Source organism: Pseudophryne corroboree, chromosome 2 (genome assembly GCF_028390025.1).
Source record: "Pseudophryne corroboree isolate aPseCor3 chromosome 2, aPseCor3.hap2, whole genome shotgun sequence".
In the NCBI taxonomy this organism is placed as follows: Eukaryota; Metazoa; Chordata; class Amphibia; order Anura; family Myobatrachidae; genus Pseudophryne; species Pseudophryne corroboree.
The window spans coordinates 225,259,557-225,284,035 of NC_086445.1; the positions used below are offsets into that span (position 1 = coordinate 225,259,557).

Below are 24,479 nucleotides of genomic sequence, written 5' to 3' on the forward strand. Positions count from 1 at the left end.
GGCGGGATGTACTAAAGGGAAAATGCGGTAAAGCCCCCGTTTTCAGGGGTTTTACTGCATTTTCATATGTAGTAACCCCTGGCCGCCAGGTTTTCACCAACGAGGGTATCGCCATCTTTTGATGTTGATACTCTATAGAAGCCTATGGGCTTCTTACCGCCGGCCACCGCATCCCAAAGCTTCCTCCGCCCTGCACCGCTGACGCCGACCTCCCCCCTCCAGCACACCTCCACCCAGGCAGCCCTGGTCCCGGAAGCCAAACTCCTCCTCCCCCAGGAACACAGCCAGAGCTCCTTCTGGCTGCATGGAGGAGGAGGAGCTTGGGACTGACTGCTGTCTGCATGCCGACCTGGGAGGAGATGGAGAGCCCAGGGAGGTGACAGAGACACCTGCACACCTTCCCACAGGTATCGCAGGGGGCCTCTGTCACCGCATTGCGATGTTAATTGCATATGTTAGTACATATACATCCCGCCCTAAGTGAGTGAGTGAGCAAGTGAGTGAGGGCTTCCGCATTTTTGTAGTTTATTAAATTCTATGCACTGGAGGTGCAATCCAAATGTTGATCTGATTGTCCATTTGGGCGTTATCGTTCATGCAAGCCACGCATCGGTAATGATATCATTATGTCAACCCCCTTTTCACCCCCGTAGGGGAGGTTTATTAAAATTCTAATTACGTAGTTTTCCTATTTCCCACCTGAAGAATGCCTATGTTCACTTTCAGCTTCCTAAAATGTCGGGAAGAAAGAGAGTTAGTCAGGCTTGGACTGGCCCACAGGGGTACAGGGGAAACCACCGGTGGGCCCCACTGCCTGGGGGCGCACCTCCTGCTTTAAGGATCAGGTTCCAGACTGTGCACTTGAATTATACATCATACATATGTTACCTTATACTGGACTATGGTGTATTTTCTACAGTGCATTGCTGTTATTAATCAATTATTAATCTGGTACATTATCATGCATGCAGAAGCTGAATTTACTGAATATATTTATGAAGGGCCCCAGATGTTGCACTCTCTAATGGTTAGTCAAAGCAAAGAGGTGGCAGGCCACCCCCCCTCTGCAGACTGACCACACCCCTAAACATGGGCCCCTACCACTGCATTCCCCCGTTGGGCCCTACACTGGAGTTAGCGATGAGTTAGTGAGTGCTTTCGCATTTATATATATAGATGAATAAAATTTATAATATTTCTCATAATGGCTGTTGTATTAGTAAATCTACACATAACTCATATTCTAGAAAAATTTCACTATAGTTACTGACAAACATTTTATTGTCATCAAAAACTAAGTCTGACATCAATATTCCACACTCAACACACTGTGAGTCATAAATATAAACTATGACTAGAATCTCGAGGGAAATACGGCCATGCTTTATTTATAATAGACATCCTTTCCAGCAAAGACAATAAACTACTATCTACCAGATGAAATATGTTGCCCATTACAGGTGTAAGTGAACTGAAGAACCAAGAAAATGCATGGTGGATATTTCTTTAATAAGAATAGGTAAAACAGACAATTAAAAATGTATTGCAGCTCTTTGTATACTTTTTAAGTCCTGGCCAGGTGAATAGCAAAGACTCTTTCCATCCATAACCAGAGCCCAATAAAAGTGTGGGCTTCCGGCCTAGCTAGAGGCACAGGCCTGTCCAAGAGCTGAAGCTGCATCCCCACAATGGTATGAGCATGCACTGTTCTGTGGCTTACAGCAGTTTCTGGTGCCCGAACTTCCCGACTTGGCCAAACAACCACGTGACGCGGCTTGACTCCGTCGGTCCCAGGGCCCAACATTTCTTATGGTGGATCTGAGTGTAGCCAATTACTGTTTGAACTACATAGAAAGTGAGATTCCCATTGTGCTAGAAGGCTAAATTAGAATGTTTTTATATCATCACATTGGAGGGCTGATTCTGAATTGGACACTGCACAGTCCATGTGTGCCTCTTCTGCCAGTATTGCTTCTGTGGTTTTATGCAAATGCAGCTACAGTACAAGCTCTACCCTGATGTACAGCCGTGCGTCTGAATGTGCAAGAACTGAGACGCCACAGTGAACGTCTTTAGATGCTCAAATACTGCTTGGTTGTCTTTAGATGCAACTATCGCTCACACCTGGACCCAGTAGAACTTCTTTACTGGGTCCAGGAAATCTACATCCAACACATAGGCATGCGCACGGGGGGTGCCTGGTGCGCACAGGCACCCCCTAATGTCGGGCACCCCACGCATGCCAGGTCAGCTGCTGCAGCCCACTGAATAAAAGAGCCACCTGCCGCCAATCTCCGACATCAATGTGGAGAGTGGGTAGTGCTAGACAGCAGTCTCCCATAGCCCTGCCTCCCCCAGTCCCCATTCAAACATTGGCGGTGATGACGCAATTACATCATTGCCGAGCGTTTATGTGATGCTGCAGGAAGATGAGCGGAGCCACGAAGCTTAGAGAGGACCGACTGAGACATGATGGAGACGGGAGATCCACGCGGATGCCGAAAAGGGACTTTTCTCGCAGCTTACAAGTGATGGAGGAGGACTGCACACACAGGGGAGCTCAAAAGAGAGGTAAAAAAGCTCCATTGGGGGCTCAATTGAAGGAAGTTACACTGCATGAAGAGAAGGGGGGGCAAAGAGGGGTGATAAGCTGCATGAGGAGGGGGGGCAAAAGAGGGATGATAAGCTGCACAAGAAGGATGAGCATGAGGGGGGGGGGAGAGGGGTGATATGCTGCATGAGGGGAGGGGGAGCCATAAAAGAGGGGTGATATGCTGCATGAAAGGAGGGGGAGCTCTATAAGAGGGGAGAAATTTTAAGTGGGAGAGCTGAGTGAGGGGAAAGAGCTGTGTGATTTATATAAGATGTGTCAGGGGTAAGAGCTGTGTGAGGGATAAGATGTGTCAGGGGGAAAGAGCTGTGTGATTTATATAAGATGTGTCGTGGGAAAGAGCTGTGTGAGAGGGATAAGATGTGTCAGGGGTAAGAGCTGCGTGAGGCATAAGATATGTCAGGGGTAAGAGCTGTGTGAGGGATAAGATGTGTCAGGGGTAAGAGCTGCATGAGGGATAAGATGTTTCAGGGGTGAGAGCTGTGTGAGGGATAAGATGTGTCAGGGGTATAAATGTGTCAGGGTAAAGAGCTGCTTGAGGTATAAGATGCATCAGGGGGAAGAGATGCGACAGGTATAAGATGTGTCAGGGGTAAGAGCTGTGTGAGGGATAAGATGTGTCAGGGGTATAAATGTGTCAGGGTAAAGAGCTGCTTGAGGTATAAGATGCATCAGGGGGAAGAGATGCGACAGGTATAAGATGTGTCAGGGGGAAGAGCTGTTTGAGAGATAAGATGTCAGGTGGAAGAGCTGCGTGGTATAAGATGTGTCGGGGGGAAGAGCTGCATGAGGTATAGGATGTGTCGGGGAAGAGCTGCATTAGGGATAAGAAGTGGAGAGGAGATAGTTACAGGACAGTGAATATGTCGATCCCAGAATATAGGTGCAGGCATGTTATCAACATTCTACTTACAGCATGTTAGCCAGATCAAGAGTAACACTTTAAACATACTGCCTACTCAGCATGTTTACAGTTGTAATGCCGATCTAGTTAAAATGCGCTATGTAACGTAAACCTTGTTCACATGCTAATGCTTGCATTCTGGGATTGATGTAGTCAGGGTCGATCCCACGTACACATCCCATTCAGTACTCCCCCCTTATTTTTGCATTCTTAATCTCTCCCACTTGCACTAATTGTAAAGTAATGCTAGACACGCCCAATAGGTGGTGCTAGCCACACCCAGTGCTAAACATGCCCTTCTGGCGGTGCACCCCCTAATAAAATGTGCTGTGCACGATTATGATCCAATGACATAGACACTGGGCTCGGCACTCCTATGAACAGGTTATGCTGGATAGCTGGGTTGTTCACGCTGCTGGGGCCAGCTAATCAGCATCCGAAGATGTAGACATTGGTCTCTTTACTACAAAAGAATGGGGGGAATCATGCCCCCATTTTCTGGAAATGTTGCCCTGCACCACCCAGCCCCAGTTACCTGCTTGGGGCACTGCGTGCAAAGGTCAATCACAGTGTGTAGATCAACTGTTATAGTTGTTGGAAATACGTGTGTTCAGGCTTTGGGAAGTAGCAGTGTTTCTGTACATAAAATCAAACAAAGAGCGGTCCACAAGCGCTGTAAATAATATACAGAGATTTCTCCTTATCTCTCCACGTATATTATTTACAGCGCTTGTGGACCGCTGTTTGTTTGATTTTATGTGCTATTTAGGGATTTTTGCACCTGTGAGTTGGGACTGAGCAGCTTGTAAATTTCAGATTATTTCTAATAAATATTTAAAATGCTAGCGTTAATATATGCTGCGGACACAAGGCGCATCTTATTACCATATACAATAAAAGTACGCTGTACGTCGCAAACACTACATCCCTTAAGAGAAAACAAGTACCCGCACACATTGTAGGTTGAGGTCCAACACTCAGAGGTGTATATATTTGATATTAAAAGGGTATGCATACAATATAACACATGTACAGTATATATATGGTTACAGAGTTACAATTACACAAAAAGCAATTGTAGTTACATAAGGATCAATTACAGCCAGCATACTTTACCCTGCCCCTCAATGCACAGTCCTCTCCATCTTTGAATCTGCATCAACAGCAACTAAACAAAACAGCCCTTCTTGGGTGAGGGGAAATACCTATATACTGTGTATTGGGGGAGATACATATCTGGGACTGAGTGTTCTGTTATTGGTCCAGGGGAGGGAGATTTCTCATTCATGATGTGTTATTGGTCAGTTCATATGCAAGCAACGTCCAGCCTTGAAGATGCCATCATAGGGGTTAGCCATGCTGTCTTTCAGGAAGTTCTTTGTTCACTTTAGAATTTTGGCTTCATATTCATACATTTGGTCAAAACTAATCGTTGCAACGTGCAACAATCTTCCCATAGCTATCAAATTAACACACTCACATTGGTACACGGTGGAATTTGGGTATGTCCATCATACTTACCTTTGCCTAACGCTGGCAGCAGATCCATCTATACAATTTTCACCCTTTTCTAACTCTCTAACCTTTCATACCTAATATGTGAACTCTCATCAGTGATCCCAGAGTAAGGGATAGTGTTATTTGTCCTACAATCATACCACACTGTAAACGCCCAACACTGTCTGATCTTGGAAGCTAAGCAGTATTGGGCTTGGTCAGTACTTGGATGGGAGACTTCCTAGGAAGACCCAGTTTAGTAGGCAACTGGGTCGAGTAATATACTCCGTGCCTAACACTGACAGCAGATTCACCCACTTACCTCCACTTTTCTGAAACTTTTCCATCTTTTCAAGTATCTCCTGACAGCAAATTAGCACTTCATCATCATTTCTATTTCGGTGTACAAAGTAATCCCTAAATTAGCCAATTATTTCTCGTTTAGAAACAGCTATTCCCTTTAGGTAACTCGTAAGCATATCCGTGTATTCCTATGAGATTGACCCATTGTTAGTCTTGATTCATCATTTTCGTAATATCCGGTCCATATGATAAGAACAAAAATTCCACCATTATTTCAGAGGGAGATCATAGATATTAAACATTCTTTTAAACTGTATGTTTGTTCAATCATTAGTCTGTCCAGGATACATCAAATGTAAACATTTTAAACAAAATTAATTAATAAAATATTTTGTATTAATTTATTTTATACATACTTCCAGTTGTCTTTTGACTGTTCTAAGAGTGCGCCCACAAAGAGTCTTTTCTTTCTTTTCTAGTTTGTGCACTTCTGACCTGATTGCTGTGCTGCGATGAATGGCAGCGTGCGATTAGTTCAGAATGACCCCTGCAGTTATTATGCAGAGCGAAGAGGTCGGTTAGGAAGATATCTTTAGATGAGTGAAGAGATGTATGTTGGTGCAGTTTGGTTAATAGCCTTGTATGTAAGTAAAAGTATTTTATATTTAATATGGTAGAATATTGGTAACCAATGTAGGGACTGACAGAGCGGTTCTGCAGATGATGAACGTCTAGCGAGGAAGATTAGCCTTGCAGCTGCATTCAGAATGGATTGTAGTGGTGAGAGCCTATGTTTGGGAAGACTGGTCAGGAGACTATTTCAATAATCAATGCAGGAGATAATGAGAGCATGGATCAGAGTTTTTGTTTTGTCTTGTGTAAGATATGGTCATATTTTGATATGTTTCTTAGATGTATGTAACATGATTTTGAGACAGATTGAATGTGGGGAACAAAGGACAGTTCAGAGTCAAGTATGACACCTAGGCAGCGAGCTTGTGGGGTAGAGATGATTGCAGAGTTATCAACAGTGATAGAGATATCAAATTGGTAACTACTATTGGCCGGTGGAAATATAATTCATTCTGTTTTGGAAATATTACGTTTGAGGTGGCGAGATGTCATCCAAGATGAAATGGCAGAAAGGCATTCAGTGACACGGCCCAGTACAGATAGTGATAAATCTGGGGAGGATAGGTAGATTTGAGTATCATCTTCATACAGATGATACTGCAATCCGAAAGAGCTGATTAGTTTGCCAAGAGATGTGGTATAGAGAAAAGTAGAGGACCTAAGACTGAGCCTTGTGGTACTCCAACTGAGAGAGGTAGCGAAGAGGAGGTGAAATTAGAGAAACGAACACTGAAGGATAAGTAGGATGAGAACCAAGAAAGGGCTGTGTCCTGCAGACCTAGGGATTTTAGTGTTTGTATGAGAAGAGAGTGGTCAACAGTGTCAAAAGCAGCAGAGAGATCAAGTAGTGTGTAATGGCATTTAGATTTTGCAGTGACCAGATCATTCATTACCATAGTCAGTGCTGTCTCTGTGGAGTGTTAGGCACGAAATCCTGACTGAAGTGGGTCAAGTAAACTGTGTGAGTTAAGAAAGTGTGTGAGGCGAGTGTAGGCAAGTCTCTCAAGTAGCTTGGAGGGGAATGGGAGCTGAGAGATGGGACAGTAGTTTGAGAGAGTGGGTGAGAATTTAGTTTTTTTCAGAATGGGAGTAATCACTGCATGCTTGTACAGAGAATGAAAGATACCAGTAGACAGAAGGAGCTTACAGATTTTAGTTAAGGTTGGGATGAGCACAGCAGACAGAGCTTTACTAATTTGTGAGGGTATAGAATCAAGAGGAGGCAGATGAGAAAAGTGCACATACTTCATCTTCATTTGTTGGATCAAATGAAGAGAAGGTGTTAGAGGGTTCAGGAAAGGAATTGAGCAGGTCACATTTCGGATCTCAACAATCTTGTTCTTGAAATAGGATGCAAGATCTTGCGCACTGATAGTGGCTGGTGGTTTGGGTGAGGGAGTGACAATATATTTAAATATATTAAATAGTCACTTGGGGTTAGAGGCTTGAGCAGAGATGAGAGATTGGAAATATGTTTGTTTGGCAGTGTCCAGAGCACTACGATAAGAGTGGTACATGGTCTTATATGTGAGAAAGTCTATAAGATTTATGCCACTGGCGTTCTACTTTACGTGAAAGTTTTTGTAGGTGTCTCGTGTATTTAGAGTGCCACGGTTGACATCTAAGTCTACGTGGAGTGTAATGGGTAGCCGGAGCCACTTCATCAAGGGCTGTTTCTAGAGTTTGGTTAAGGTGTTATACAGCAGTCTGAGGAGAGGTGGATGTAGAAATTGGTGAGATCATTGGTTGCAGAGAGGTAGATAGTTGTTGAAAATTAATAGCATGTTAGGGTCTCCTGCCCTGTGCTGCCACGTCGTCATGGCAACCAGGAGACAAGTGCTAGTGGAGTAACCTGAGCGCAGCTGATACTCCGGTTCGGGTCTTTTGCTGTGCAGTGGTTATAGGCTCTGTGCACGGCAGGGGATCCGGTGCTGGTTTTTGTGCTCACAGTCTGTGAGGTCTGAGTGGGGCGTGGACAGCACCTGCTTTATAAGGCCTCTTTTCAGGGTAAGCAGATGCTGCTGAATCTTTGTTGGTTAGTCAGTTCATGAACGTTAGCCAGTACTGTGTAGCTTTGTATTTGTTTGTTGCTTACTGCAAATAGGCCTGGGAATTTGGTATTACACTCTGCCAATCCAGACCTAGCAGTAAGACTGGAGTCAGTCGTTTAGCTTGCTGGGGTTCTGTTACTACTCTGTGAACTTAGCAAGTTTGCGGCTGTATTCTAAGACTTGCCTGTCTAATCCTGTCTCACTGTGCTAGGTGTCAGGGGTCAGTTTAGTGGCAGTAAGCTAAAACCTGTGCACTGCAAGTGAGAATTTGGATTGTGGAGATTCTCCTTGTGTCTATCATTCCATCTCTGACCAAGGAGTTTACTGCCACACCCGTTGGTAACCCTTTAGGGTTTTGCTGTTGCCCTTAGCAACAGCATTTCGGGTACTCTACGTATTAAAACACAACATCTTGCTTTTTCCATCTTAGCAGTTCTAATACAAGGGAGATACCCAGTTCCTTAGCCTCTGGGCTTCTCTGTTCACTTTGTGTGTATTTCGTTACCCTATCACCTTCTGTGTACGTTATGTCATATCCCCCAGTTTGTCTGTGAGTCCATCTGTTTTGCATAACAGTTCAAACACCAGTACATTCCTGCAGACACTGGAGTGCATAACAGTTCTGACACCAGTACTTTCCTGCTGGCACTGGTGTGCATAACATAGCATTAATTTTTCTGCGGGTTAGAGGAGGCTTGGTAGACTTTAGAGACAATGAGTTTGAAGTAATGGAGGAGAGCATGCAGGTAATAAGGTTGTGATCTGAGAGAGGAAAAGGAGTGTTAGTGAGTTCAGAAACAGGGCATAGTCTGGTGAATACAAGATCAAGGCAGTGGCCATCCTGATGAGTAGGAGAGTTAGTACATTGGGAGAGGCCAAGAGAGGAGGTTAGAGAGAGTAGTTTGGAGGCATGGGGAGATTGTGGACTGTCAATAGAGATATTGAAATCGCCCATAATGATGGTGGAGATGTCAGAGGATAAAAAGTGAGGGAGCCAAGCAGAAAATGTTTTCAGAAACTCAGTGGGTTGCCCAGGTAGGCAATAGATAGCTGCAACACGCAGAGAGAAAATGGGTGAAAATCCTAATAGAATGTACTTCAAATGATGTAAATGCGAGTGAAGGAACAGGGGTTAAAACTGTGTGTTTAAGATTTGGACAGTAATATTCCAACCCCGCCTCCTTTACTATTACCAGGCCTGTGTGTGTGCGTGAAGTGGAGGCCACCATGTGACAGTACTGCAGGGGAGGCTGTGTCTGATTGTGTTAGCCATGTTTCTGCTATAGCTAGCATACTAAGTTTTTTAAGATGAAGAGGTCATTCGATTTTGTCTATGTAAGATTTTGACTAAGTGCCAATTTTGACTATACAGTACTTTGTACTAGATAGTACACTAGATAGTCAAGATTGACTTGCCTGCACAGTCTATCTAGCCTTACGATACCGACCTCATGGAAGCGCACATTGGGATTGAATCTGTATCACAAGCTGCCTTGAGATATGCACTTTCTTTCCTTAAGATTTTGACTACAGTATATAGTCAAAATCTTACAGATTTATCTCACCGTGTGTACACATCTTTACAGCTACAAACAGACCAGTTACCAGTGGAGTGGTTTTATTGAAGATAAAGCAGGTGCAGCTATACTTACTGTTATACACACTGGAAGATGGAGTGGAGCTTGAGTGGAGCATGGTGTAATTCAGCTCACCAGCCAGTGAGTGTATGTAGGTACTGGTGCAGGATGCTGGAACAGTAGTTATATCGGAGTTAAATACTAGTCTGACTGGAGCTAAGTGGAAGACCATAATCTCCCACTGTTGCACTCTTACACAGGGCCAGATGTAATAAATATTAAAAAGTGATAAATTTCATGATAATAAAGTCCCAACCAACCAGCTCCTGTCATTTTTCAAACCCAGCCTGTGACATGACAGTTAGGAGCTGATTGGCTGGTACTTTATCACTGTGAAATGTATCACTTTTCAAGGTTTAGTACACCTCCCCTACAGTCTCAAGACGGCTGTGCACATGCACAGTAAGTAGTAGTCTCGGCAGCCATATTGGTACAGGGAATGAAGCTGAAGGGACAGGGAATGAAGCTGTTATGAGCTGCCACTGTGGCTCATCATTGTAGTGGGTCCAAGTCATTGGTAGATGACAAGGACGCTGCTTCACATTGGCCACTCTGTTTCCTGGTCCTGGCTGTTGCCTAGCAGCCAGGATACCTGTGTGTTTGTGCAGCTCTACAGCTGTAATCTGTTAATCATTAATGGGGCTTGCCTGCCTGGTGCTCTGCTATTGGTCCCTGCAGAGCCTTGCCGGTGATATTTCCTGAGTATCTGAGTGCCTGATTCCTGTACCTAGGATCTTGTTTGGATGAACATGTCAGCCAGTCCCTGAACTCTACCTTGCCTTGCCAAGTTCCCAAAGTACTCCTTCAGCCAAGTGACTTGCTGGGATACTTGGCTCACTATCATTACAACCTCATACTGAACTACTGTATTAACACTGCATATCTTGTATCTTAGGCTATTACTGTGGATTCCTGTGTTATACTTTATCACCCTGCTGCCCAAATAAAGTGCTGAGCATATCTTAATTTCTGTGGACATTCTTTACCTACAGCAGGAGTCATAGGGCGGTATTCAATTCTTTTCACCCCCTTCCACAGCCGTTCTGTTTCTGCTGACGGGAGTAGTATAATCATTTCAGCTCGCTACCCCTGGGGTAGCAAGGGCCCAACCTTTTACGCGGCTAAACCTGATTACTATGGGCGCAATATGCAAGATAACGGGGATCACTTTAGAAAGGAGATTGGGCATGATATATCATTTGAATACAGCCCACAGTGTTACATTGTTGTCCTGCATTCAAGTTTTGATCTGTGTATTCACCCTTCAGCTGTTTCTCACCTGTGCTAAGCCAAACCTATCTCCATTATCCTGAACACTTCTAGTATTCCACAGTCCAGGCTCGTGTTAACTGTTTCTGTACCATTTTGTATTTGCCTGCAATTACCACTCCAGATAATAATCCTGCGATCTCCAGCCAACTGAGCAAGCCTCTACACCTAGAGATTTAAGTCCTGGCGGCCACCTAAGTACCGGTGTGCATATCAGGCACTAAAGGATCAATGGGTGGTTGTTATAGACAAAAGACCCTCTTGTGGACTCTAGGGGTCCTACACAATTGAACTGGAGTTCCCTAACAGAAGCTTCCCTAGAGGAGCAGCAACATGGATCCTGCACAATAGTGCACTCCACTTTCAACAATAGTCACCCTTAATTTGACTGAAGACTCTCCTGATGGTGTTCATTCAGTTGAATGAGCACTGAACTGGATCAGTGTCAGCTTTACACTACTCACAATGGCTCCATAGCTTCCTCTTCTTGGTATTACACCATTTTCTGGAGCCTCTACAAGGGTGTCTCTCCCTGCAGATCCATTCCCCAGCAGTGATTCCAATGAGTTGGTATCGGTATGCCCGGCGGTCAGGATCCTGGTGGCGGTCAGCATCCCGGCGTCTTGGCCACAGAATGCCGGCACGGGGGCGAGCACAACAAAGCTCCTTACGGGCTTGCTGCGCTCAGCACACTGCGGGCTAGGTGCGAACTGCGCTTACCACAGGTTCTATTCCCACTCTATGGGTGTCGTGGGCACCCATGAGTGGGAATAGTTCCTGTTAGTCGGCATGCCGAGTGTCGGGATTGTGGAGGGGCGGAATGTCGGGGTCGGTATTGTGACCGGCAGCCTCGCCGCAGGTTCTATTCCCACTCTATGGGTGTCGTGGATACCCACGAGTGGGAATAGTTCCTGTTAGTCGGCATGCCGACTGTCGGGATTGTGAGGGGACAGAATGTCTGGGTCTGTATTGTGACCGGCAGCCTCGCCACAGGTTCTATTCCCACTCTATGGGTGTCGTGGACACCCACGAGTGGGAATAATTCCTTTTAGTCAGCATGCCGACTGTCGGGATTGTGAGGGGGCCGGGATGTCAGGGTTGGTATTGTGACCAGCGGCCTCCTGACCGCCGGTCACATAACTACATCCTGCTTCCAATCTGGTCCCTCTCCTAGGCACGACTGAGCATGCAACTGCAGTCAGCCTGCTGGCTCCTCCTTTCGTTCACTGTTTCGGGACTCCATTTGGTTCAAAGGCAGGGGGATGTATAGCCTCTGCCTCCCTTTTTCCCACTGGTCTTAGCTCTGCAAGACCACAACCTTTTTGTTTCATTGCTCCCTGCTCCACTCGCAGATGGAGAAGAGTTGGTTCTAGTGTCTCTTTAGCAACCATCTTGGAGAATGCAGGGCACCACCATCTTTGGTGAGACCATTCACAGTCAGCACCTCCTGTTACCTGGTTTTAAAGTAACAGGCGAACAAAGGTGCTACGCATAACTTCCCTGCTTTATCTCTCTTCAAGGCACTTGATACACCTGCCCCAGAGAGTTGCAGTAGAGGAATACTGGTCGACTTGCAGTGTCAGACTGGCCCAGAGGAACTTCAGAGAAATAACTGTTGGGCCCCATTGCCTGAAAACACATCACCCATTGCCTAGGAAGTGGGTTCAGAATCGTGTAGCAGTGTTTTGGGTCAGATGGCATGGTGGCAATTACCTTCTTGATTGGTTCAATAGTGAACTAACACAGTGGCGTAAGTTCGTCCCAGACGCCCGGAGGCAAGATAAATATTGGTGCCCCCCCACCTCTATGTTTAGACAAATATATATAACAGAGAGAGAGAGAGAGAGAGAGAGAGAGAGAGAAGGTTATAGGCGGCACCCAGGAGGTTGGATAATTCAGTATTTTTTAAATGCATACAATTCATTATAGGGGCGGGGAGCACCAATAGTTATCCTGCCGACTATATTTATATCCCGCCATTCTTCGAAAGCATAACGGTGTATGCTTGAAGAAAATTCCAAAGGACAGTTCTTGCGGTAAGAGCTGTTCTTTGCGGTGATAGGTCTTCTAGGTTAATGACCCGGAATCCTATCTGCGCATGTGCGGGCTGTCGCACGCCGCTGGGGGTTGCTGGAAGGGATCCAATTGGGCAGCAGGACTTAGCAAGGGGGGGGGGGGGGCGGATGGAGCAAGGGATGAGGCAGGATGGGGTTTGTTGGTGACTAATGTGTAATAAATAAATATATATATATATATATATATATATATCAATCACGGTATATCACAATGTAATTATTAGAATCTGTAATGACACCTTGTTCCCTCACCTCCTGGTGCCCCTTTTACTCCTCCTCTCCCCAATTACCAGAGACAGAGAGCAAATACAGTAGGGAGTGGAATCTGAGGCGAGCGCGGTTCTGCTTCTTCTAATAACAACACTGCCTCGCAGGGGTAAACGCGTGATTTTTATGTGTGTGTGTGCATATGTATACAGTGTATATATATATATATATATATACATAGTGTGTGTGTATATATATATATATATATATATATATATACACACACACACACACACATATAGCACACATGCATATGCCCCCCCCCCCCATACACAGAGCCGTAACTACGTGTGTGCCAAGGGGGCTTGGCACACAGCGCAGTTGCCCTGGGGGCGCACGGCCAGCGGCATGTAATGAGTCAAATTGACTCATTACATGCCGCCTCTGTGTGCGCCGTGCGCCGCGCTGGAGGAGAGAGACCAGCGCCGGAGGCAGCGGACAAGGAGGAGGAGGGAGGGGGAGCAGGGAGCCGCAGCAGCGCTATGTTATTGGTAGTAAGCGCCGCTGCAGCATCCCCCTCTCCTTCCGTATTGGCTGCCCGGCAGCCAATACAGAAGGAGAGGGGGATGCTGCAGCGGCGCTTACTACCAATAACATAGCGCTGCTGCGGCTCCCTGCTCCCCCTCCCTCCTCCTCCTTCTCATCTCACTGCCGCCACCGAGGGAGCAGCACGAGGAGCCTGTCAGCGGGGAGAAGGTAAGTATATTCCCCCCCCCCCCTCTCTCTCTCTCTCTCTGTCTCTCTCTGTCTCTCTCTCTCTCTCTCGGACACCGCCTGCCGCAATGTGTAAAAAATGGGACTGGCTGCCGCAATGTGTAAAAAATGGGACTGGCTGCCGCAATGTGTAAAAAATGGGGATGGCTGCCGCAATGTGTAAAAAATGGGACTGGCTGCCGCAATGTGTAAAAAATGGGGATGGCTACCGCAATGTGTAAAAAATGGGACTGGCTGCCGCAATGTGTAAAATGGGACTGGCTGCCGCAATGTGTAAAAAATGGGGACTGGCTGCCGCAATGTGTAAAATGGGGTCCTGGCTGCCGCAATGTGTAAAATGGGACTGGCTGCCGCAATGTGTAAAAAGGGGGACTGGCTGCCGCAATGTGTATAAAGGGGGACACCGTCTGCCGTAATGTGTAAAAACGGGGACGCTGTCTGCTGTAATTGTAAAAAAGGGACGCTGTCTGCCGCAATGTGTAAAAAGAAGGACCGGCTGCCGCAATGTGTTAAAAGGGAGACTGGCTGCTGTAATGTGTAAAAAGGGGGACTGGCTGCCGCAATGTGTAAAAAGGGTCTATCTGCCGCAATGTGTAAAAAGGGGGACTGGCTGCCGCAATATGTAAAAAGGGGGACACTGTCTGCTGGAATGTATAAAAGGGGCTCTACCTGATGTAGTGGCGCTACTGTGCAGCGTAATTTGAATAATGTAGACTACTGTGCACCGTAGTATGAATTGCTATTATTTTGTGGCCACGCCCCTTCCCCGTGAAGCCACGCCCCTAGAAATTTTTTGCGCGCCTACGGCGCGCTCTGCCCCTATCTTACATGGGGGGGGGGGGGGGGGGCGCCACTGTCGTTTCTTGCACACAGCGCTAAAATGCCTAGTTACGGCACTGCCCATACACACACATACGCACCTCAGAAAATAAAGGCTGCTGCAATCATAGCCTTTCCAGCAAACATTAGCTGTTGCAGTCATCAACTGTAAACCCCACCCCTCCATATACATACTTACCCACCCATCCCCCTCCTTCCCCTAGCAAATATTAGCTGCCACAATCATTTACAATAGATACACCCCCTCCCCCCACTGGGGTCTATGTACTAAGCCTTGGAGAGATGTAGGGGGTAATTCAGGGTTGATCACCGCAGCAAATTTGTTAGCAGTTGGGCAAAACCATGTGTACTGCAGGTGGGGCAGATATAACATGTGCAGAGAGAGTTAGATTTGGGTGGGGTGTGTTCAAACTGAAATATAAATTGCAGTGTAAAAATAAAGCAGCCAGTATTTACCCTGCACTGAAACTAAATAACCCACCCAAAGCTAACTCTCTCTGCAAATGTTATATCTGCCCCACCTGCAGTGCACATGGTTTTGCCCAACTGCTAACAAAGTTGCGGGTACGATCAGGTCTGAATTAGGCCCATAAAGTGGTCGGAGATAAAGTACAAGCCAACTAGCTCATAAATGTTATTTTTAAAACACATCCTGTAACATGGCAGTTAGGAGCTGATTGGCTGATAATTTATCCTTGTCCACTTTATCTCTTTCCAAGGCTTAGTAAATATATTCCTTTATCTCTTTCCACTTTATATCTCGCCAAGCTTTGATACATATCCCACTGTATATACATTTGGCTCTTAAGTCTGTACTGCATCTTAGAACAGTTTAAAAATGACTAATGAAGTAGACAGGGCCTGATTATTCTTCCAGGTATTATTGGCAGATATTACTAGAATGTGAGTACATATTGTAAAAAATGTAATCACTTTCTTTGTCTTGGTGTAAGCAACTTTTAAGTGAAGGGGGCTAGTGAACATTTTAATCCAAGCATTAGCAACCAGTAGTCTCTCATTAGAATACTCACAGAACTAAAACCAACATGTATCAAAACAGAACTTTGGAGCATTCAAAGGGTTAGAACTGTTTGGTTGATTCTTCATTTCAAATAATTGGATAATTAATTTCATACTGATCACTGTTTAAAGTGTAATAAAACCTACAGTACAAGATAGAGAATGCAGCCTCAGTAACAACAGTTACTAAGGTTCACCTAGCCCCAGCCTCCATGGAGTTGCAGCGCTTTCATCGCCAGACCTGTGGCCTACTAAAAGGACTTCTATGATGTGATACAGTATACGTCTTCACATTCTAGTCTGCGTGCTGAGAGCACATTTTGAAGTTCCAAATCACATAAATCCCACAACATGTACAAAACAGTTGTGATAATGGCCTGAACCCTACATGTTAATTTGTGTAGCGTTCCTCATCAGTGATACCAGCCTTCAAGTAACACTGCGTGTACCATTTTTCTTAATATGTAATTTATTAACTAGTTTTGACAAAATGTTGAAGAGGAGGATGTACAAAATAGGCTCTGATTATGCACAGTTCTTTAGGAGGAAAGAGAAGCCCCTATCTGTCTCTAGACAACTCTAAAGTCTGGGTTCTGCAGAATCAGCATGTGCAGCCTGTCTGATAGAGGAAGATATTAGTCCAGACACTTATCCTATATTTTATGGCACATCAAGTCTACTGTATATTAAAAAAAAAAAAAAAAAAAAATGAAAAAGCTAAAGTACAAAACTTTCAATACAAAATAACAACAGGACAGATGCCCTAGAGTTGGAGGGCAGGATGCATCACGCATTACATTTTGAATGTCATGTTACCACTGATCGCATGCATAGAGGCAGGGCCGGCTCTAGGCATGTTCGAATAGAGCGGCCGCGCAGGGCGCCACCCTTAATGTGCGCCGCGCGCTGGCGCCGCCATATTCGAAGCTGGAGCCGGCCCTGTGTGTGCAGCATTGGCCCGTCCCGTCCGTGTGTGCGCTATGCGTGCTGTGTGGCGCCGTTGTCTAACGTCAGACGCCGGCGCCGCGCGACGCGCATAGCGCACACAAGTGGCCACCCGCACCCGGACCCTCACTCGCCCGGCCGCCCGCCCGCCAGCACTCCCGCACTCGGACAGCAGTATTCCTCCCCCTCTCAGCGCCGCAGGTATTTGGGGGGGGGGCACATTTATGGATCGCACTGTGGGGGCATTTATCTGGCACTGTGGGGGCATTTCTGGCACAGTGGGGGCATTTCTGGCTCTGTGGGGGCATTTATGGCAATGTGGGGGCATTTCTGGCACTGTGGGGGGCATTTCTTGCACCGTGGGGGCATTTCTGGCACACTGGGGGCATATCTGGCTCTGTGGGGGCATATCTGGCTCTGTGGGGCTGTGGGGGCATTTCAGGAACTGTGGGGGGCATTTCAGGAACTGTGGGGGGCATTTCTGGCACTGTGGGGGCATTTCTGGTTCACTGGGGGCATATCTGGCTCTGTGGGGGCATATCTGGCACTGTGGGGACATTTATGTATCTGGCATTGTGGGGGCATATCTGGCACTGTGGGGGCATATCTGGCACACTGGGGGCATATCTGGCACTGTGGGGGCATTTATCTGGCACTGTGGGGGCATTTATCTGGCACTGTGGGGGCATTTATCTGGTACCGTGGGGGCATTTCTGGCACCGTGGGGGCATTTCTGGCACTGTGGGGGCATTTCTGGCTCACTGGGGGCATTTCTGGCTCACTGGGGGCATTTCTGGCTCTGTGGGGGCATTTCTGGCACCGTGGGGGCATTTCTGGCAATGTGGGGGCATTTCTGGCACTGTGGGGGGCATTTCTGGCGTGGGGGCATTTCTGGCACACTGGGGGCATATCTGGCTCTGTGGGGGCATGTCTGGCTCTGTGGGGCTGTGGGGGCATTTCTGGCACCGTGGGGGCATTTCTGGCACTGTGGGGGCATTTCTGGCACTGTGGGGCATTTCTGGCTCACTGGGGGCATATCTGGCACTGTGGGGGCATTTATGTATCTGGCATTGTGGGGGCATATCTGGCACTGTGGGGGCATATCTGGCACACTGGGGGTATATCTGGCACTGTGGGGGCATTTATCTGGCACTGTGGGGGCATTTATCTGGCACTGTGGGGGCATTTATCTGGTACCGTGGGGCATTTCTGGCACTGTGGGGGCATTTCTGGCACTGTGGGGGCATATCTGGCTCTGTGGGGGCATATCTGGCACTGTGGGGGCATATCTGGCACTGTGGGGACATATCTGGCACTGTGGGGGCATTTATGTATCTGGCACCTTGGGGGCATTTATGGCACTGTGGGGGCATTTCTGTATCTGGCACTGCTGGGGGGCATGTCATGTGTAGCTGGCACGGCTGGGGAGCATATCATGTAGTGTTCCCGCTAGGCGTCTGTGGCTAGGCAATGAGTATCAGTGCTCTGCCTGGCGCAAAGTGTCTAACGTGCTCTGCCTGGCGCAAAGTGTCTAACGTGCTCTGCCTGGCGCAAAGTGTCTAACGTGCTCTGCCTGGCGCAAAGTGTCTAACGTGCTCTGCCTGGCGCAAAGTGTCTAGGAGGTTCTACCTGGTGCAGTGTGTATTAACTGCACTACTGTGTGGTGTAATGCGAATTGCCACTATTATGTGGCCGCGCCCCTTCCCCACGAAGCAACGGCCCTACATTTTTGATGCGCGCCTTCGGCGCGCAAGGTCCATGATTTTGGACGGAGCAACAAGCATTACAGTATGTACATAATTTTGCCCTTCTAACTTAAACATGTGCCCTCCCGAATGCAAAATGTGCCCTCCCTGTGATCAGCACCCCTGCCCTAAAACAATCCTAGAGTGAAGTGAACACTATCATGTGTAGCTGGCACTGCTCGGGGGCATATCATGTGTAGCTGGCACTGCAGCGGGGCATGTCATGTCTATCTGGCACTGCTGGGGGGTACATCATGTCTATCTGGCACTGCTGGGGGGCATGTCATGTGTAGCTGGCACTGCTGCGGGGCATGTCATGTCTATCTGGCACTGCACTACTGTAGACATTATGTGTATCTGTCACTATACTGGAGACATTGTGTGTAAGGAACACTGCTGTAGCTGTTATGTGTAATGCTGCTAATTGTGTGCGTAGAGGGGGTGTGAAAATATATTTATTTATTTATAGTGTGACAATATGAAGTTGCGAGGCCCCGCCCACTTTTCCAGGAGACCACGCCCACTTGTCCAGGAGCGCTGGGGCGCTTTGAAATTTTCTCGCACAGGGTGCTATTAGGCCTGGAGTCGGCCATGCATAGAGGCATAGCCCTCACGGTGTTTACTGGCAGAGTTTACACACATCACTGATAGCTTGCCTGCACTATTGGGAGCATTACTGTATATCCCTGGTGCCCTGTTGTACATCTGCGGGTGCGGTGTGTGTGGGTCCGCACTGTGGAGACTGCAAGCGCTGCCTTACCTGTGGTCAAGGATGGAGGAAGAGAGTGTGTGTGTAGCACAGCTCTCAAAGCCCCATGGGAAGCAACTGCTGCTCGCTGCCGCTTCGGATCCCCCTGCCAGCTACATGAGGAGCTGCCATTCATGCGTGGCAGCTCACTGGAGCTCTGTTTAAAAAAAAAATCGACTGTGGCTATGGATCGGCCGGCGGGCAGGGGGGGTTTCTAGGTAGTCAGAACCCCGCCCCCCCCCCGCCGTCGCTGCCGCCGCCGCATGCGCGCATGTCTCCTCGCACGTGAGTGTGTGTCCCCTGCAGCAGCCTCCCCTCTTCCTAACACCTACAACGCACAATAGGTGAGCGCTGGAGGAATTACAGGCATGAGTGAGTCTGAGTCATTGCGGCAGGCACAGAACTGGAGACAATGGGGTATATTTACTAAGCTCCCGATTTTGACCGAGATGCCGTTTTTTCATCAAAGTGTCATCTCGGTAATTTACTAAGCACTAATCACGGCAGTGATGAGGGCATTCGTAATTTTTTGCAAGTTCAGGTAAAAAATTACGAATGAATACACCATCGGTCAAAACGCGGCTGTTTAAGTATGAATCTCGGTCATTTACTAAGAAGTGCAAAGCAAAAAAAGAACAAACACTGCCGTGAAAAATTACAACTCGTAAAAAAGTGCTAAAAAAAAACAGACCTGCTTTTTTTATTCGTGATTGGATAGGCATGCACGGATCCATGAGATCCGTGCATGTATATCAGTGGGAAGGGGTGGGAAAGTGCTTATTTTTTCAAAAAAAATTGCGTGGGGTCCCCCCTCCTAAGCATAACCAGCCTCGGGCTCTTTGAGCCGATCCTGGTTGCAGAAATATGGGGAAAAAAATGACAGGGGTTCCCCCATATTTAAGCAACCAGCATCGGGCTCTGCGCCTGGTCCTGGTCCCAAAAATACGTGGGACAAAAAGAGTAGGGGTCCCCCGTATTTTTAAAACCAGCACCGGGCTCCACTAGCTGGACAGATAATGCCACAGCCGGGGGTCACTTTTATATAGTGCCCTGCGGCCGTGGCATCAAAAATCCAACTAGTCACCCCTGGCCGGGGTACCCTGGGGGAGTGGGGACCCCTTCAATCAAGGGGTCCCCCCCCCCCAGCCACCCAAGGGCCAGGGGTGAAGCCCGAGGCTGTCCCCCCCCATCCAATGGGCTGCGGATGGGGAGGCTGATAGCCTTTGTTGTAAAAGAAAAGATATTGTTTTTAGTAGCAGTACTACAAGGCCCAGCAAGCCTCCCCCGCATGCTGGTACTTGGAGAACCACAAGTACCAGCATGCGACGGAAAAACGGGCCCGCTGGTACCTGTAGTACTACTACTAAAAAAATACCCAAAAAAAGACAAGACACACACACCGTGAAAGTATAATTTTATTACATACATACACACATACATACATACTTACCTTAAGTTCCCACGCAGGTCGGTCCTCTTCTCCAGTAGAATCCAAGGGGTACCTGTTGAAGAAATTATACTCACGAGATCCAGGGGTCCAGGCTCCTCGGGAAATCCAGGGGTAATCCACGTACTTGACAAAAAAAACAAAACGGTGTCCCGACCACGAACTGAAAGGGGACCCATGTTTGCACATGGGTCACCTTTCCACGAATGCCAGAAAGCCACTCTGACTTCTGTCTAAGTGGGTTTCTTCAGCCAATCAGGGAGTGCCACGTTGTAGCACTCTCCTGATCAGCTGTGTGGTCCTGTCCTCACTGACAGGCAGCACACGGCAGTGTTACAATGTAGCGCCTATGCGCTACATTGTAACCAATGATGGGAACTTTCTGCCCTGCGGTTGACCTAAAGTGACGTCACCGCTGAGCAGAAAGTTCCCATCATTGGTTACAATGTAGCGCGGGCCCGTTTTTTCCGTCGCATGCTGGTACTTGTGGTTCTCCAAGTACCAGCATGCGGGGGAGGCTTGCTGGGCCTTGTAGTACTGCTACTAAAAACAATATCTTTTCTTTTACAACAAAGGCTATCAGCCTCCCCATCCGCAGCCCATTGGATGGGGGGGGGACAGCCTCGGGCTTCACCCCTGGCCCTTGGGTGGCTGGGGGGGGGGACCCCTTGATTGAAGGGGTCCCCACTCCCCCAGGGTACCCCGGCCAGGGGGATTTTTGATGCCACGGCCGCAGGGCACTATATAAAAGTGACCCCCGGCTGTGGCATTATCTGTCCAGCTAGTGGAGCCCGGTGCTGGTTTTAAAAATACGGGGGACCCCTACTCTTTTTGTCCCCCGTATTTTTGGGACCAGGACCAGGCGCAGAGCCCGATGCTGGTTGCTTAAATATGGGGGAACCCCTGTCATTTTTTTCCCCATATTTTTGCAACCAGGATCGGCTCAAAGAGCCCGAGGCTGGTTATGCTTAGGAGGGGGGACCCCACGCATTTTTTTTTATTATTTTACAGTGTTTAATTAAAAAAAAAAAAAAACCCCAGCACGGATCACACAGATCCGGCCGAGATTGATTGTAAAAAAAGTCGGCAGTGTTTTGCTAATCACTGCCGTAAAAATAGGTAAAAAACCACGAATGACATCGACATCGGAAGAAAAGAAAAACCCGAATACGACAGCTTAGTAAATCCATCGTAATCAATTCAAAAAGTTGCAGTTTTACACTGTCGATGTCATTCGTGATTGAACTTTGACCTTTTTTCGGAAATTACGAATCTTAGTAAATTTACCCCAATGTCTGGAGACAGGTGCCCCCTTGAGGCCAGGAGCCCGGCGGCAGCCGACTCCACTGCCTCCCGGAGTTCCGCCACTGAACTAACATAGAAGGACTGAAAGACAGGGGTGGAGATTTATGAAATCTTAGAGAAAAAGTGGAGAGAGATAATGTGCCAACCAATCAACTTCTAACTATTATTTTACAATCTATGCTAGAAAAATTACTTAATGACTTGACAAGTTTTGAGAATCTTCCCCAGGATCTTTTCTACTCTTTTTTTTTTTTTTTGAATAGAGTAATTTTTATTCAACAGCGTAATAAAGATACAGACATTTCAGTGTACATTGGGAAGCACATTTGGTATTACACGTTATTCTGAATCATACTTGTCTCCAAGGGTATACATGTACGAATGACATTCCCGGTATTGCTATTCCCGTGCAGTCTTCCCACAATATACATATTTTCTGAAGTCTGTAAACAGATCATGATTCACATACTTAACATTTTATATATTTTCTCCCCAAACCTTTATTATAATTACCCCGTCTAGTAGGCCTTGTATAGCCCACAACCCCTCTACCCCCGAACAAAACCCCCTGAAACAAACTCAAGCCTAGTCAAGCTAAGGTGTGTATGGTGTGGTGTGGCAGCTAGATAGTTAAACAACTACGTTAAAGGAGAGATAAAGGTTCGGCCCAGGGCCCAAATAGCGCACCGCAGCGAGTGCCGGTGCCCTCTAAATCTGAAGGGCAAGGGAGGAGTATGTGGAATTGATCCAGGGAGACCATATCTTCTCGTATTTGGTAAGGGCATTATATTTCATATATACATAGCGTTCTTTTAATAGGGTATCGTTTACCAAACCTTTGAAAGCAGGTATCGTGGAAGGAAGCGGGGCCATCCATGTCCGCGCAATACACACCTTTGCAAGAGCGCACATACTGCGGGCATACATGCTTTCCCAACGGGACCCAGAGTCAGGATCGCCCACCCCCAAAATACAAAATCTCGGTGTCAGCAAACCTCTCGGTATCCCCGTATGTTCCAGAATCGACCCGACCCCAGCCCAGAACGTCTGCAGCAACGGGCATTCCCATGTGAGGTGCCAGAATGTGCCTCCGGCAGCCCCGCACTTGGGACAAACATCAGCGCTATCAGACCAAAATCTGGCCAGCCTGCTCGGCGTCATGTATGATATATGCAGAATGAAAAGCTGTATCTCCTGAAACCGCAGCGATTTGGTGACCTGGCTCGTGTTACCCAGAGCGCCCTCCCAATCTTCCCCATCTATGGGACCCAAGTCACACTCCCAGCTCTCCCGAAGATTCGAGCGGGTCTGCGTGTATTGTTTGAAGAAGGTACAAATAGGTGAAGGAGATCACCTTGACTCGACCCAGTGAGTGTAGAAATATTTTTATGGGGAACGGGAGGAGCGCCGGGGGAGAATCTCCGAACTGCGCCTGCAAGGCGTGCCTGAGCTGTAAGAATCTGTAAAAGTGAGAGTTCGGGAGTCCAAACTCCTCCTTTAATTGCTGAAATGATTTCAATGAACCATCGCTATATAGCTGGGACAGTGAAACTATCGAATACGGAGCCCACACCTCCCTGCCCTCCAGAGACCCCAGTTCACTAAGCAATGTGGAGTGCCATAGGGGAGTATCCGGGTCCATACCCTCGTACCCAAGCAGGCCCTTCAATGCTAGCCATATCTTCATAGCCTGAAAGACAATAGGAGGTGAGAATCTAGAAGGGTTTCCCCCCACCAGGACCTGTGCCGGGGAAAGATCCGGGTAATAGCACCTAAGGAACGCCCAACTTAGTCCAGCCCCCTCCCCTCCTCGAAGCCACATACCGATATGCGATAGCTGAGCAGCATAGTAATACAGTTGGAAGTGGGGCAAGGCCAAGCCGCCGTCCCTTTTTTGTCTGGTAAGGGTGGATAATTTTATTCTAGATCTTTTACTGGCCCATATCAAGGACGTCATGACACTATTTAATTTCCTGAAGAAGGCTGGAAAGATGTATACAGGGGACTGCAAGAGAACATACAATAGTTTAGGCAAAACTACCATTTTAATGAGGCCGACCCTGCCCGTCATTGTCAGTGGAAGCTTACACCAAGCTCTCGATTTGCGCACTACCGTCTGTACAAGAGGGTCAAGGTTTAAGGGCACAAAGTCTGATGGGTCGTTAGTAACTAGGATCCCGAGGGACTTAAACTGGACTGTCCAACACAGCGGTAGGGATATTTTCGGAACCTGGGGGAGGGAGCCTATAATGGGCATAATAAATGATTTGGACCAGTTTATGCGGAGACCCGAATACCCACCAAAGGTCTCAATGACCCGCAACACAGTGGGCATATCCACCGCGTAGTCTTGGAGGAACAACAGCAAGTCATCCGCATAAAGGGCTATTTTGTCAGTACTGGAACCCGTATCTATTCCCCCAATGTCCGGGTGCGACCTAATCAAACAAGCCAGGGGCTCTATGGCT

The 24,479-nt window shown here is 47.4% G+C and overlaps 1 pseudogene; it reads left to right on the top strand.

Moving 5' to 3' along the window:
- The first annotated feature begins 5,159 nt into the window (after positions 1-5,159).
- LOC135052229 (5S ribosomal RNA) lies at positions 5,160-5,278 on the top strand (annotated as a pseudogene).
- The last annotated feature ends 19,201 nt before the right edge of the window (positions 5,279-24,479 follow it).